Raw genomic sequence first — 16,059 nt, forward strand, 5'->3', positions numbered from 1 at the left:
TAGGTGTTCAACTATGCTCATGCATCCCTCCGAAATGTGATTGAGCGGTCATTTGGAGTTCTCAACATGAAGTGGTTCACTCTCTTGCAGTTACCTAGTTATCCAATTGAGAAGCAATCAAAGATTATCGTTGCTTGCATGGCTCTTCATAATTTCATTAGAGACAATGCCATATATGATGAACATTTTGAAACCTATGTGGAAGACAGTAGTGGTGTTGGGTCCCAAGTTCCTTCAGCTGATGGTGGTGGTTCGGCGGATGATATGAATATGTGCGCTTTCCGTGATGCTATTGCTAATGCGTTGGTTGGGTGATTCATTGTTAGAAACTTGAGTATTTTGTAGCAATTACATTACCCAAATGGATGTTATTTTCGACTATTATTGTACATTGCAACTTAATGGAGCCATATTGCTATCTAAAACTTTAAAAATATTCCCACCATTGTCTTCAGATCATTGTGACGAACCAAAAGAGGTATAATCAGCCGCAGGGGTACATAGGTCAATTTACATCCAGGACAGATAATCTACCAGAAATAATCAGGACAGCCAAACGCCCAGCTTATTCAGACAGCAGATTCTCCAGATCGTGGCTTATCATATAAGCCTGCTCAGCTTATAAGTGAGACTCAGAAAAGCTGAAACAAACAGGGCCTTTGTAACATTACAGAGGTGAATCAGGTGACTCTTCAAGATTTCGTCAAATCCTACAGTTCCCCTCAGAACTACAAATCCAAATGCATATCGCAAATCTACATCACAGGAAGAAACTGAAACATTGCAAATTTTGCTCCATCCCTTACCTTACGCTCCTTCATTTAGATCCATGGAGGGGGATTGAGCAAGATTTCTTCCAATCCAACAGCTTCCATCAAAATTTGAAACCTATAGTTAAATCTTGACCTCTGAATCACAGCAAAACCAAAAAAAGAGAGCAAAACTTCCTTCTTTTTTCCACCTTCTCTTACCTTAGGCTGCCCCGTTTGCATCCAGAGAAGGGGATGGACCACGGATCTGTAGTGGGAGAGCTGATCTATAGAGCTGGGGATTAATGAGGTTGCTAACTAAAGGAGACAGACAAAGTAGATCTGAGAAAAAGAGGTTGGCATAGAGAGAGATTTCTCACCATGGCTATTGCACCACCGATGGCTGGCGCACCGTTGCTGCACCTTCGCCTTCATCCTGGCACCGCGACCGCTCAATCTACCGAGTGGGGTCGGTGGTGGCTGCTGCGCGCCAGTCGTGAGGACGCGGCGGCGGATGCGGGTGGGGGTGAGGTGGTGGCAGCAGCGTGCGGCGGACGCGGCTGGGTGATGAGGCGGCGGCGGATGCGCCCGCTTGGGTGGGTCGCTGGATGCAAGTGCGCGGGCGGCGGGGAGACGAGACAACTGGTTGGGGGTGGCGTGAGAGGATAAGGTTTGGGGAAATTTTCCCCCTCGCCCGCTACACCTCTGTCCATTGCGCGCTGTTTTTTCGACTTATGTCTCTGATACGTGGGCCATGCCAGCGATGGGAGTGCGCGCTCAGCTGCAGAATCTCGGCTCTGGCCGTGTGTACTCGCATCCCTGATGGTGTCAGAAGTCTTTCCCTTCGGTACAGTAGGGACGCAGGGGAAAGTTGAGACGCTCGTGACGGAGCGGTGCAACCGAGACAGAAGGTTTGCACCGATGGGGAAAAACTGGTTTCGAGTAGTGAGACCCTCACATTATCCCGTGCAGATGTGGGAGGCACCTAAAACTGCTCTTTAAAAGTTATAAAACGAGGAATCACAAATGTATCTCTATCCATATAATTCATCGAACACATCAACATTAGTGTAACTATGCTATAACACTGGGAATGAGAGGACATGAAGTGAATAGTAATATACCTGACCATCTGTTTTTTTAGAAGTTATTGGTATAAACAGAGGTAAGTTTTCTTCTATTTCTTCATATGCTGAGGTTGAGATAGCTGGTTTGCTTTTGTCCGTCTTTGATACTGGCATAATTGGTTGTTTTCCAAGTTTTTCCTTTATCCTTATAACTTCAAATGAAGGATCATCAGCGCCAATGCTTTTGTTAGGTAAAATCTTAACCAGGAAGGTAAACTTGTGGCCAATCCATGAGGAAATTTCAGGTGGAATATCTTTCTCATTATACTTCTTCCTGAGAGTTTCAGCACTTTTCCCAATCAGTTATGTTCCTTTCTTTTCAAAAAACATGAACTCAAGACTGTACGTTTCATCACTCGCAATGTATGGTATTTTATATCTGCAAAGATCATATGTAGATATTATTACCTGTGTACGATTATATATTATTCTACAGACTCGTAATGGAAAATTTATTACAGATGCAATAGACTTACTTCCACTCAAACTGTATGGATGGACAATCCTGTTTTGTGCATTGATAAGTTTGACCAAATGGTTTTATCCTAGAGTTGCAAGCTTGGTAACACCATGTTTGTTGCTCTGTAATTCCGACAATAGTCACTGTGTATTCGTAATTTATGGCCTGCAGATAATGTGTAGTTAACATTGAAATGTACATGGCAAATCCACTTTAATGAAATTCTACTAAATAGACATGATCAGTTTAGTATAAGTTAAAAAAATTACATAAACATTAGTAACTTATGTTCATAATTTTTGGACACAGAAATTCAGTTGGATGTACTTAAGTATGTAGGCTGTAAAATAATAAAATAAGAATAATATAATTACCCTTTCAGTAAAAGGATCGACATCTTTGAGCTGGAGCATAGTTCTTTTCTCAAAATTCTGTTGGGTATCATCTCCACCTCGCAGATACAACTTTTGAATAGGAATTGCATCTGCCGGTAACTGTTTATCATGTCATATATCAAAATTTTAGAGAAAGTCACATATATATATTATTTTAAAGAATGATTGCTGGAACCAGTGTGAGTATTATTGCCCTGTTCGCTTGGCTGATAAGCCATGACTGAAAGTACTGTTGGCTGATTTGTTGTGAGAAAAAAAATATTATTCGTTGGCTGAAAAAGTATGGCTTATAAGCCAAGCGAACAGGGCGTATACCATCTCTGAAAAGCTTCGATCTCAGGAATATAATTTTGATTAATGTACCATCGACAAGCAGATGTGCCACTAAGAAACTTGTAGTCATTTTTGTAGGTTTTCATTAATGTACCAACAAATATGGCGATGACATGGTGTTCTTGCCCAACTTGTAGAATAGTTCACTACGCCAGATTTGCATATCACTGCCGGCATCATCACTGCTGGATCTGTGAGAACCAGCAGTGATGTACCTTCACTGCCGGTTATGAGCTTGAAAATAAAAAAATGATTGGGGTTGGGCTAAAACCGGCAGTGAAGGACCACATCACTGCCGGTTTGTGGCTTAAACCGGCAGTGTTTTGGCGGGCACTCATCACTGCCGGTTTAAGCCAAGAGCTGACAGAGATTGGGCTCTATCACTGTCGGTTCTAGCTAAAAACCGACGGTGATAACCCTACAACACAAAAAGGCTACAGCCGTCCTCTCCTTCCTCGTCTCTTCCATTCCGAGAATAGATGTGCACGTTTGGGCCCTTCCCTCCATTGTTGCGGCTGCTCTTCACCATGAAGCTAGTGCTTGGATTTTAAAGAATGGCTTGATCTTTTTGCTTTAAGGTTAGTAACAAACATCCGGTCCTTTGATTTAGTTGCTTAATTAGCTTCATTTTGATGGCTACATTGCTTGATTCTCATTCTATTTCTTTCTCCATTCTAGAGAGCACTTTTCCAATTGGATATTTGTGCAAGGCTAAAAAATATGGTGAATCTATCATCCAAATGGTTGGTGTCTATGAACACATTTAAATTCATGGCTAATTATTCCATGGTGGTCAAGATCATCATTGTTAGTATGTGATGCTATAATTAGTTCTTAGAAGTAGAGTAGAATAGTTGTTCTTCAGTATTGTGCAATAATTGTTTTTTACTACGATTTTCAATTTACAGGGCCGGGGCTACCAATTTCAATTTTTCAATAATTAGTGTACAATAATGTTTTCCAAAAATGGTACTTTCGAGCTACAATTGTTGTTCATGAAGCTCGATTTCTTATTAATTCTTTGTAATTACTGTCTCAGTATTTTTTTGTGCAGAGATGGATCGAGAGTGGATGCATCTGTCCCGAACGGACAAGCGGTACATACATGGCGTTGGCCAGTTTATTACCGATGCCAAAGCCCATACTAGAAATGCGAACCCTGTGTTCTGCCAATGCAAAGATTGCAAGAATCAAAGGAACTTTTGTCAAATTGAGTCTATACGATCGCACTTGATTACTAGGGGGTTCATGCCATACTATACAATATGGACTATGCATGGCGAGGTTGGTGTGAATGTTTTGCTAGAAAATAATGATGATGTGGACATGCCTGACGTAGCCATCCACGATGCTGACGAGGAACCCGGTGTGAACACAGAACCTATGGCCACAGTTAATAATGTGTTTAGGAACACGCTAGATGACGACACCGAGGATAACGATGGCATTTCTCAGCTACTACGTAATATAGAGACCGGATGTCTTAGTGAAAGACAGCTGAGAAAGCTAGAGAAAATGAGACAAGATGGCAAAACACCATTGTATAGGGATTGTCCAATGAGCAAACTGGAATCCGACATCATGCTATTAGAGTTCAAATCGACAAACGGAATGAGCGATAAAGGCTTCGATCAGTTATTAGGTATAATAAGGAAAATGCTCCCAGAAAAAAATGAGTTGCCAGAAAAGACATACATGGCCAAGCAAATGATCTGCCCCATCGGCCTCGAGGTTGAAAAAATCTACGCGTGTTCCAATGATTGCATATTGTACCATGGAGAAAATACAAAGACTTGGATAAGTGCCCCAAGTGTGGAGCTCCACCGTACAAGGAAGGGCCGTCAGATGAGGGTACCAAGACCAGAGGAGGTCCCATAAAGGTCTTTTGGTATTTCCCTATAGCTCCCCGAGTGCATAGGCTATTTGCATGTGCAAAGTCAGCCAAGCTGTTGCACTGGCATGGCGAAGAGCATAAGGAAGATACAATGATGAGGCATCCTGCCGATGGGCATGACTGGAGGAATGTTAATACTATGTTCTATAAGGACATCGGTGTAGAGGTAAGGCACCTTTGGTTTGCTTTGAGCACAGATGAGATGAATCCTTTCCACCAGGTTAGAAGCAATCATAGCACCTAGCCAGTGATGCTCTATATATACAACCTTCCACCTTGAGTCTATATGAAGCGGTCATACATCTAGATGCCACTACTGATCCAATGGCCAAGACAACTTGGGAATAACATCGATGTGTTTCTAGAACTAGTGATCGATGAACTAGTGGAGATGTTTGAAAAGGGTGTGTCGGATGTTTGTGATGAGTACAAAAAGAAACATGTCACGATCAAGGGAGTATTTATCACTACAATCACCGATCTGCCAGGTCGAGGTTCGTTGTCCGGAGAGAAGAAAAAAGGCTATACTAGATGTGTCGAGTGCTTGGATGACACCGATGCGGTAAATCTGCCAAATAACTCAAAGATAGTTTATATGGGACACCATAGGTTCCTACCTAAGGATCACCCTTACCGCAGGAACAGAAAAGATTTCAATGGTACTATTGAGAAACGCTTAGCTCCAAAATATCGAGATGGGCCTGCGATACTTCGAGAACTCAACAAACTAGAGGTTGTCCTTGGGAAGGGGACAATGCAGTAGCAACGCCTGATGAGAGCGTTTGGAAGAAAATATCAGTTTTCTGGAAACTACCTTACTGGCCAATTCTGAGTGTACGCCACTGTCTTGATCCCATGCGCATCACTAAAAACATGTGCACTAACACTCTTAACACCTTGATGGACACCGGGGGGACATCGAAGGATTCACTAGCCGCACGCCTGGACATGCAACACTTGGGAATCAGGAAGGAGCTGCATCCCGTGGAGCTAGAGAATGGCTAGTTCGAAATTCCGGTTGTGTCATGGACATTGAAGAAGGAAGAAAAACATGCGCTTATTTCTTTCTTCAATGAACTCAAAGTCCCGACGGACTACTGTGTGAACCCGAAGAGGCTAGTGAACATGAGAGAACTCAAGTTCAACTATGGCCCTATGAAGGCCCATGACTGTCATGTCATTATGACTCAGCTGCTCCCTGTTGCCCTGCGTGGTATCCTCCCTCTAAAGGTCCGCGCCCCAATCATAAAGCTTTACTCGTTCTTCAACGCGGTCTCAAAAAAGGTCATTGATGTGTCCACGCTAGAGCAGCTGCAGCGGGACATAGCCAAAACTCTTGTTAGGCTTGAGATGCATTTCCCACCAACTTACTTTGATATCTCATTGCATCTGCTCATTCATCTTGTTGACCAAATTAGAGCCCTTCGCCCAATGTACCTGCATCAGATGTTCCCTTTCAAAAGATTGATGAAAGTTTTCAGGAGGTATGTTAGGAACAGATTCAGGCCAGAAGGGGGCATGGTTGAAGGATGGTCAATGGAGGAGGCCATTGAGTTCTGAACATATTATCTGGGCATCAAAAGGGTCAGAGTTCTAGAATCTCGTCACGAGGGAAGACTACGTGGCAAAGGAACGATCAGGGAGAAATCTGTTATAGTAGACGACCCTGTTTATTTCAGACAGACATAGTTTGCTGTTCTCCAGCAAGCCGAGGGTGTGATGCCATACATTGATGAGCACATGCAATCACTGCAAACTCTGTATCCAAGCAGGTCATAGGCCTAGCTGGATAAAAACATAAGGAGGAATTTGTCAGCTGGTTGCGACGTCGCTTGCTTACAATAAAGTTGGGTAATCAACTAGATTCCTTAGCCAAGGGGCCTTCGAGTACATATCTTAAGTACCAAGGGTATGAGATCAATGGATTCACATTTTACACAAAAAACCAAGATAGAAAGAGCACATAGCAAAATTATGGTGTTCGTTTTGATGCTCACGACAAAAACGGCAACGTGCAGGCGACATACTATGGTTTCATATAGGAGATATGGGAGCTAGCCTACGATCCATTGAAGGTAGCTCTTTTTCGCTGCCAGTTAGTCTGGCTCAAGGAAATCAATACTGACAGCGAAGGGTTCACTACCATTGATCTCACTAAGACCACATACAGAGACGATCCCTTCGTCCTTGCAAGAGATGTTATGCAAGTCTTCTATGCAAGGGACAACAAGACAAAAGGAAGGATAAAAGTAGTCCTAGAAGGGAAAAGGAAGATTGTCGGTGTCGATGGAGTGACGAACGAAGAAGCCTATAGGAGCTATCAGAAAATGCATCTATTCGGGGCGAACGTACCCCTACCTATCCTTCAAGAGGGTGACGAACCTGCTTACGTACGAATTTATCACAATGAGGCCCTCATTGTTGATGCACCTAAAGATAGTTAGATTATTGTTAACTATGTAATCATTATGCAAACCTTGTATCAGTAATTCGCACTGAATATTTAATTTATATTTTGTGCGCATCTCTACAATTTAATTATTGACTATGTAATCAAATATTAAGATGATGTTCACAAACACTATTATTTGATAATTATAGACCATTAATTAATTATCATAGAATTAAATAATCAAGACACAAATTTTTGTGTTATTTTAGAATATAAACTAACTGCATTATTTCTATTAATAAATAAATAAAGAAAAGCAAACTAACCGAATTCCCTATCCTAGCTCAACGGTTAAGGCCGCGCACTCTGTACTCTAAGACTCGCGCTTGAATCCCAGGTGGGCCAAATTTTTTTGATTTTACATTTATTATTTAGTAGTGCATTACGATGGGATAAAAGAAAAAAAAATAAAACCATTCTAACCGAAATCCCTATCCTAACTCAGCGGTTAAGGCCGCGCACTCTCGACCCCGCGACCCGCGCTCGAATCTCAGGCGGGCCAAACTTTTTTATATTTTTTTACTAAAAGATGGCGGTAGGGCCCTTCACTGCCAGTTTTGGTTTTAAAACCGGCAGTGATAGCTTCTATCACAGTCGGTTGCTCAAACCGACACAGAAGGCCTAATTCACTATTGGTTTTAAAACTAAAACCGACAGTGATGTGTAGATGCTCCTCACATGCCAACAGTGCTTCCATGACCACAACAGTTGGAACACTGCTCCCACCTACCCTGACAACTTTAGTTCAGAAATAAAAATGTACCACGACTGCTAGCCCCTATAAAATGGCCCTCGGCTAGGAGCTAGCCTCTCCATGCATGTTGGTTTCAGCCAGGCTTTATCAGCCATGATACAATATTTTCCTCTCACAATAAACCGGTAGTGATGTCCATGCCCTCTATATAAAACAAACTGCTGGCCACATACATCTATCCCACCCACCCATGAACTCTCTCAAACTCATTTCTCATGGTTCACTCTCACTTCTCAAGACATCCACTCTCTCTCTACATGATTTGGTCATGGCTCCAATATTCTATCTATGTTTATATTCATGTTTCTTTGCATTCTACATTTATATATATTTTTATTCCTTGCATTCAATCTATATTTAATTATGTTGCCACATTTTACTTGGAAGAATTTTTTGTGCATATATTTTATGTTCATATTTTTTTTGTATTTTATCGACCAGGTGGTATGAACAACGGACCTCCCCCACCACAAGAACCAGGTTTCCACCTTGACGATGAGCCATTCGCTCCTAATGTGGCCATTCCACGGTTCCGTGTTCCAGCTATTGTATGAAATATTTTCCAACATCTTTTGTTTTTTTATGCTAATAAATAAGTATAATTAGTTTAATATCATTGTTGCATGCATATATGTCACAGACTATATCCCCAATAGATTGGCTGCGAACAGCACTTAGCTGGTTCTTTATCTCGGACATCGTCGAGAACACGACATCTAATGCAAGTGGTCGACTATGGACGTGTGAACTCAGTTTTTCCATCCTTGTGAGGGGTTCAAATAATCCGAACCATATCCATGGGACGGGAATACAGAGCCCGGACGTGATAAGCACCCAATTAAGTGTCGTGCGCATCTGTTTAGAGGCACTTCGACGTATTTGCTATGATGTGCCTGATTTCTCGTACTTCAAGGCACTTGCTTTGAATGCTGGTGATATCCCCGTCCCATAAGCAAGCAAATGGTTTGCGAGCTACAACCATGCAGATGTGGTAAAATGGTCACTTATACCTGAGTCATAGTTATTTATTATTTATTATTTTAATAACATTCTCTAATTTTTTTTCTTTTTCTCTGCATGCAGATTGCGCTCTAGGACCTTACCTATGCTGCATGTGGCTTGTGAGTCGTTCTAGACCAAGCTACGGAGCAACTCAGGTACGATTGGGACTTCTATAATGGAAACCTCGGCCAGCTCACTATAGAAGGACGACAGTACTGCATAAGGATTACTAATAGGGGCAGTGGTTGTTCAGTAGGTTACATCTATGGCCGACCATTCTTTCGATATTGTGAGACACGAGAGAGTGCACTCATACGGGCATTGGACTTCATCGATACAAGCGGATACATAATCCGTGACATCAATTACCATATATGGCTACAGAGGCATGTTAGTGTGCATGGCCCAATCGATCCCGACAGTGATTCCGATAGTAATTAATGTTTATTTAGCTAGGTTTTCAAGGTCATAGTTTAATTGGGTTCTAATTTTAATATGTATGGCTTTGTGTGTTTAATTATTGCCATGCATGTAATTCGTGTAACATTTGTTGGGCAACTAGAAATATACATTTCGGTGTCGTATTGGTCTCAAAATTATTCTCAGGCTTGCACGTGCCACGTGTGAAGGAAACAACAAGTTTGAGATTTTTCGGAGATGGTTTGCTACTTTCTGAGGTTTAATTGAATTTCCATGCGACAACACCGTTTAATTATAGGTTGAACTGAGTCTACCCATGAAAAGATCCAGAATGGAGCCAAACTTTTACATAGGCTCTAGTGTGCCCTAGGGATAATAATTTTATAGAGGTGGATGAAAAAAATATATTGGGTCCAAGATGAAATTCACCCTCGTTTGTCTCATTCGGCATAGAGAAAAATATAATAACTAAAAAAAAGATCAGAAAAACCTCAGATCCTGTGTGGGGTCTTAATTTGGGTGTACATGGTTATCAAAAAAATTCAAGTCATTTCAACATAGGAGGAGTATATATGCTTCACAGAGGTACACGTGCCCTTTCATCGAAATATGACTATACACATAGGTTATTAAGGTTTCAGTGGTTCATATGCATTCTGGTGACGTATTGGTCTCAAACTTTTTCTTAGGCTTGCACGTGCCACGTATGAAGGAAACACCTAGTTTGGGATTTTTCGAAGATGATTTGCTACTTTCTAAGATTTAATTGAATTTCCCCACGACGGCACCGATTAATTATAGGTTGAACTGTGTCTACCCACGAAAAGATCTGAAATGGTTCCAAACTTTTACGCAGGCTCTAATGTACCCTAGGGATAAGAATTTTGTGGAGGTGGATGAAAAAATCTATTGGGTCCAAGATGAAATTCACCCTCTTTTGTCTCATTCAGCACACAGAAAAATATAATAAATAAAAACCTAATTAGAAAAACCTAAGATCCTATGTGGGGTCTTAATTTGGGTGTACAAGCTTGCCAAAAAAAATTTCAAGCCATTTCGACATAGGCAGAGTATACATGCTTCACAGAGGTATATGCGTCCTTTCATCGAACCATAATTATACACATAGGTTATCAAGGTTTCTGTGGTTCATACGCATTCCGGTGACGTATTGGTCTTAAACTTTTTCTTAGGCTTGCACGTGCCACGTATGAAGGAAACACCTAGTTTGGGATTTTTCGAAGATAATTTGCTACTTTCTAATGTTTAATTGAATTTCTGCGCGACGGCACCGATTAATTATAGGTTGAACTGAGTCTACCCACGAAAAGATCCAAAATGGTGCCAAACTTTTACGTAGGCTCTAATGTACCCTAGGGATAAGAATTTTATGGAGGTGGATGAAAAAATCTATTGGGTCCAAGATGAAATTCACCCTCTTTTGTCTCATTCAACACACAAAAAATATAATAAATAAAAGACTGATTAGAAAAACCTAAGATCCTGTGTGGGGTCTTAATTTGGGTGTACAAGCTTGCCAAAAAAATTTCAAGCCATTTCAACATAAGAATACATATGCTTCTATTTATTTAGTATATAAAAGATATTTTTTAATATATATATAAACATCACTGTCGGTTTCAAAAAACCAGCATTGATGAGAATAAACCGACAGTGATACTGGTTATCACTATCAATTTACTTTTGAAAACCAGCAGTGATATATAAAAAATTAAAAAAAAATTATGCCAGCCCTCGAGTTCGAGCATGGGTCTCGGGCTGTAGAGTTCAGAGACTTAACCGTTGCGCTAGTATATGATATGTGCAAAGGGTTATTTACTTTTTCCTTTTGACCTTTAGGCCGCTTAAAAAATTATAAAATAGAACAAAAAATTTTGGGCCACCTGGGACTCGAACACGGGTCTCGGGGGCTAAGTTGAGGGGTCTTAACCGTTGAGCCAGTAGGAGGAGTTCGAAAGAAAACAAAAACTTATCCTACTTAACACCTAAGTTACCACCTAACTATTACACAACATCACTGTCGGTTAGGGGAATGACCCGGCAGTGATGCACCCATCACTGTCGGTTTGCAATCAAAACCGGCAGTGATGAGCTATTTCCAGAAATAAATTAATAATTTATAAAATAGAACAAAAAATTTGGGCCGCCTGGGACTTGAACACGGGTCTCGGGGGCTAAGTTGAGGGGTCTTAATCGTTGCGCCAGTAGTAGGAGTTCGAAACAAAACGGAAACTTATCCTACTTAACACCTAACTGCTACAGCACATCACTGCCGGTTTGGGGAGTGACCCGGCAGTGATGCACCCATCACTGTCGGTTTGCAAGCAAAACCAACAGCGATGAACTACTGCTATAAAAGTGGCGCGGGTTGAAATTATCCCAATTCATTTCAACCCCACGACCCTCCCCCCGCGCCGCCAGAGCACCACCCTGCGCGGAGCACCGCCCCACGCCAGAGCACCGCCCCCATGCCGTCCACCGCCCCAAGCCGGAGCACCGCGCCGTCCGTGCCAATCCAGAGAACCGCGCCGTCCGTCCCACCACCGAGGCCTTTAGGAGCGCACGGATAGCTGCTTTCCCACCCCCACGGTGAGTGCGTGGCTCACTGCCCGCTACGTGTCTGATGAAATATCCCACAACTTCTTACTTTAATCAGTTTGATCATGCAGTGTGTGCTGTCATATAGTTTGATCATGCAACTATGAATGCTAGAACCTAGGTTTGCCACATAGTGTGTGCTATTTGTTTCTTTGTGTTTCTAGACGCATTGCTAGTAAGTAGTACATTGTTACTTAGTAGCACGTTGCTCAGCTCTATTCATCAGTATACTGATAAGAACAAAAGCATAATTTTATTTTTGGTTACCAGGATAAACATAGCAGGGACTCGTAATACTTGACAGAAATTGCTCTCTGAACGTTAATGGTAGTTTGTTTTCAGAGTACTTGCATTTTCTCTGTGAAACAAACTTATGTTTTCTCTGTGAAACCATCTTGTGCATCATTGGAGCTTGGTCGGATACATATGTGAAACCAATGGTTGGCCTCACCTCATAGCTTGCAATTTCAACTGCACTCCCATCAGGCGGATACTCAATGTTTTTGGAACAGTGCCACCGATGCTCAATGTTTTTGTATGTGAGGATGGAGTATATATACTTTAGACCTATAGAACTAATATATGTCCAAACTTGTCATGGAATTCTCCATGCTATCAGCATAAAGATGCATAATTATTAACTTATGCAAGATTACAAGTAATACATAGTTATGTAGCCTTGTGCATTAAACTGGGAATATTTTCCAACAATCCTATCTTATTATGAGTTTTTGCATGTCACTTTCCTGGGATAGTATGAGATGCATATTTGCCCCTACCAACCATGTAAGTTTCAGATCAAAGTATCATTAATTTGGAAAGATGCTTACCTACACTAATACTTGTGAAAGAACCTCATGCCGATGGTTGGGAGATTTATAGTGAGACTGAAGACTCTGAGACATCTCTAGGAGTATATCCAAAAGTCTTAAACTGGCTCTCTAAATCATCATTTGGTTTTTAACGAATAAAAAATATTCTTTATATCTTTCCTACATCTAACAACTATTACTAAGGCACGTGAATAGCTATTTTTCAAACACTCCTATCTATGCAATGGTTGTGTGTTATTCGTAAATATATTAAATTGTATAAGAATACATCATGTTTGAATGACAACCTAATTTACTTAAATGTATAGGCAACCATGGCATGGTATGTAGTGCATGTTGGTCACATGCTTGGGATTTATCGAACCTGGGAAGATTGCTATGCTCAAGTCAATCACTACCCTAGTAATTTTGCACAAAAAATACAACATAGAAGCTGAAGCTTTGAGGGCCTACTATAGTCATCCGGCCTACCTTGCAAACCATGGGCAACCAGCCTACTATGGTCCAATGAATGCAAACCATAGACATCCACTAGCACTGGAGATCGAAGAGAAGCCACCCGCAGGAGATGTGAAGATTAGGATAAATGCTCCTTGGTCTTGGAAAGATTTCATGCTTTTATTTATGGCTATGTTCATCACTTTTCTTATTTGGAAGTTGATGTAGGCTTAGTTTCGTAGAATAGTAGGTGGACTTTGTTGTATGTGGTCAATCAAACAATGAATTTGTTCTAGGTGAACATATGCTATTATTTGACTTTGGTGTATGTGGACTTATTATTAGACTTTGCATTAAACATATTATATATATATGAACATATGCTATTAGTAGTTGTCCACGGCCAAAACTAACCACGATCGTGTCATAGCCATGACTCATCGTCGCCTGTTACCCAGTCGTCGAAGAATAGATTGGCAACAAGAAGCGGTTGATATCGCTGGGACGGGAGACCACATGATCCGACAAACGGTGATGGTGTTAATCAGGTCGGTGAGAACGAGCAGCCATGGACCCCATCTAGCCTGCTCGATCTGGGTCAAAATGACCAAGATGGCTAGGTAACTTTGGTATCATGTGACTATGTAGCCACACACGCTAATCAATTGAGAGGGTCATAGCTTACTTGGTGTCTCTAGTAGGAGCCTGAAAGCATCTAGGCCCCTAGTTGGATTTCGGTGATTAATGTCAATACGAGATTACTATGACTAACATGTGTTTTGCAGAGGCAATTGAGTTAGGTCATAGTAATGGTGATTGATTGGGCAATCGAGATGGTCATGCCCCTACGATGGAAATAGTTTTGGTTTTCAAAGGATGGACGACAAGGTGAAGGATGACTAGTTCTAAGTGTCGATTGGAGTTGGAGAGACACTTAGAGTAGTTTAGGACTTTGTTTTTCCTTTGGTCGTACTATTAAGGGGGGTTATGGACGGGTAGCTTGACCTAGTTAAGTCTAGTGAGTTAGGTGTGGTGCACACTTGTTGAAACTAGCTCTAGGTAGGTCCTATGAATGCCTAAGATCCTTCGGAGCAAACTTCATTCACATATGATCGAGAGTTGGAAGTGAATGGAGGGTCAAATGCTGACCAGACGCTGGCTCCGGTGCGACCAGACGCTGGTCGCAGGGTCCGGTCAGTTTATTTGATCAAGCAGACAGCATTCGGTGTGACCGGACGCTGGATCGGTTAAGTGACCAGATGCTAAAAGGCAGCATCCACTCGACTCTAGTAAGGTTCTAGAGAAGGGAATCTATGACCGGACACGTCCGGTCAGTACTGACTAGACCCTGAGGGTTCAGCGTCCGGTCGAGTCCAGTAAGCATCCAGTGAGGGTTTCATGCGACCGGACACGTCTGGTCAGTGGTGACCGGACCCTGCCAGCGTCCGGTCAACACATTTCCACTGGATCACAGGTTGAACTAACCGGAGCGTCCGATCAACATGACCAGAGCGTCCGGTCACCCCATAGAAGCTCATAACGGTTCGTTTTTTAGTCTGCCTTATAAATAGAAGCTCCACTCGTGTGTGGAGTGACTTTTGCTCATTCCAACAGCTGAGAAACATGTTTGTGAGTGCCAAGAAGAGCAAGGTCCTAGTGAGGTGATTGTGATTTGAGAATCCAAGAGAGTAGCCTCATTAGTGAATCAAGAGTAGTCAAGTGTGCATCCATCTTCTCATTAGGCTTCGCGTGGTCAAGTGAGAGTTCATGCTTGTTACTCTTGGTGATCGCTATCACCTAGATGGCTTGGTGGTGATTGGGAGCTTGGTGATCACCCAGCGGAGCTTGTGGGTGACCCAACTCAAGTTGTGAGCGGCTTTGGGTGATTCGCCATGACGGAGTGTCAAAGAATCAACCCGTAGAGAGCACTTGATCCTTGCGCGGATCAAGGGGGAGCTACACCCTTGCGTGGGTGCTCCAACGAGGACTAGTGGGGAGTGGTGACTCTCCAATACCTCGGCAAAACATCACCGCGTTCCTCTCTCTCTTTACTTTGAGCATTTACTTTGAGCAATTCAATACTTGTCTTTACATTCATAGAATTGCCATGCTAGAGTAAGTTTGGAACATAGGTTGCAAGTCCATTGTGTGTTAGATTGATAGAAACACTTTTCTAAGCACAAGGGGTTAATTGGGCTATCCGTAGGATTTGATTATTGCAAGAAAGTTTAGAATTAGCCCAATTCACCCCCCCCCCCTCTTGGGCATCTTGATCCTTTCTATTGGTATCAGAGCCTCGTGCTCACGTTTTTAAGCCTAACCACTTAGAGCAAGATGTCTCACGGGGATGGACCTCCTCCTATCTTTGAGGGAGATGACTTTCCATATTGGAAAATTCGCATGGAGGCGTACTTAGAAGCTCTAGACGTTGGTATTCTTAGAGCCGCCTCACAAGGCTTCCCAAAACCTTAGGATGCTACTAACCTATAAGGCGATGAGGTTAACTATGAAAAATGGAATGTAAAGGCTCGAAACACCATATTTAGAGGCCTTTGCAAAGATGTGTTTAACCATGTAAGGAAC

General features: G+C 42.0%; 1 long non-coding RNA gene and 1 pseudogene across 1 annotated transcript; both read right to left on the reverse strand.

Annotated features, from left to right (window-relative positions):
* Positions 1-804: 804 nt before the first annotated feature.
* Positions 805-1,419, reverse strand: LOC136482272 (uncharacterized). Its single transcript, XR_010765024.1, has 3 exons — positions 1,130-1,419; positions 972-1,036; positions 805-888 (listed from the first exon to the last, which is right to left on the reverse strand). It is a non-coding gene; the product is annotated as an uncharacterized lncRNA (long non-coding RNA).
* A 364-nt stretch (positions 1,420-1,783) lies between these two features.
* LOC136480184 (uncharacterized) overlaps positions 1,784-16,059 on the reverse strand; it is a 30,331-nt pseudogene continuing 16,055 nt past the window's right edge.

The sequence above is a fragment of the Miscanthus floridulus genome, chromosome 9 (assembly GCF_019320115.1).
Source record: "Miscanthus floridulus cultivar M001 chromosome 9, ASM1932011v1, whole genome shotgun sequence".
NCBI classification, from domain to species: domain Eukaryota; kingdom Viridiplantae; phylum Streptophyta; class Magnoliopsida; order Poales; family Poaceae; genus Miscanthus; species Miscanthus floridulus.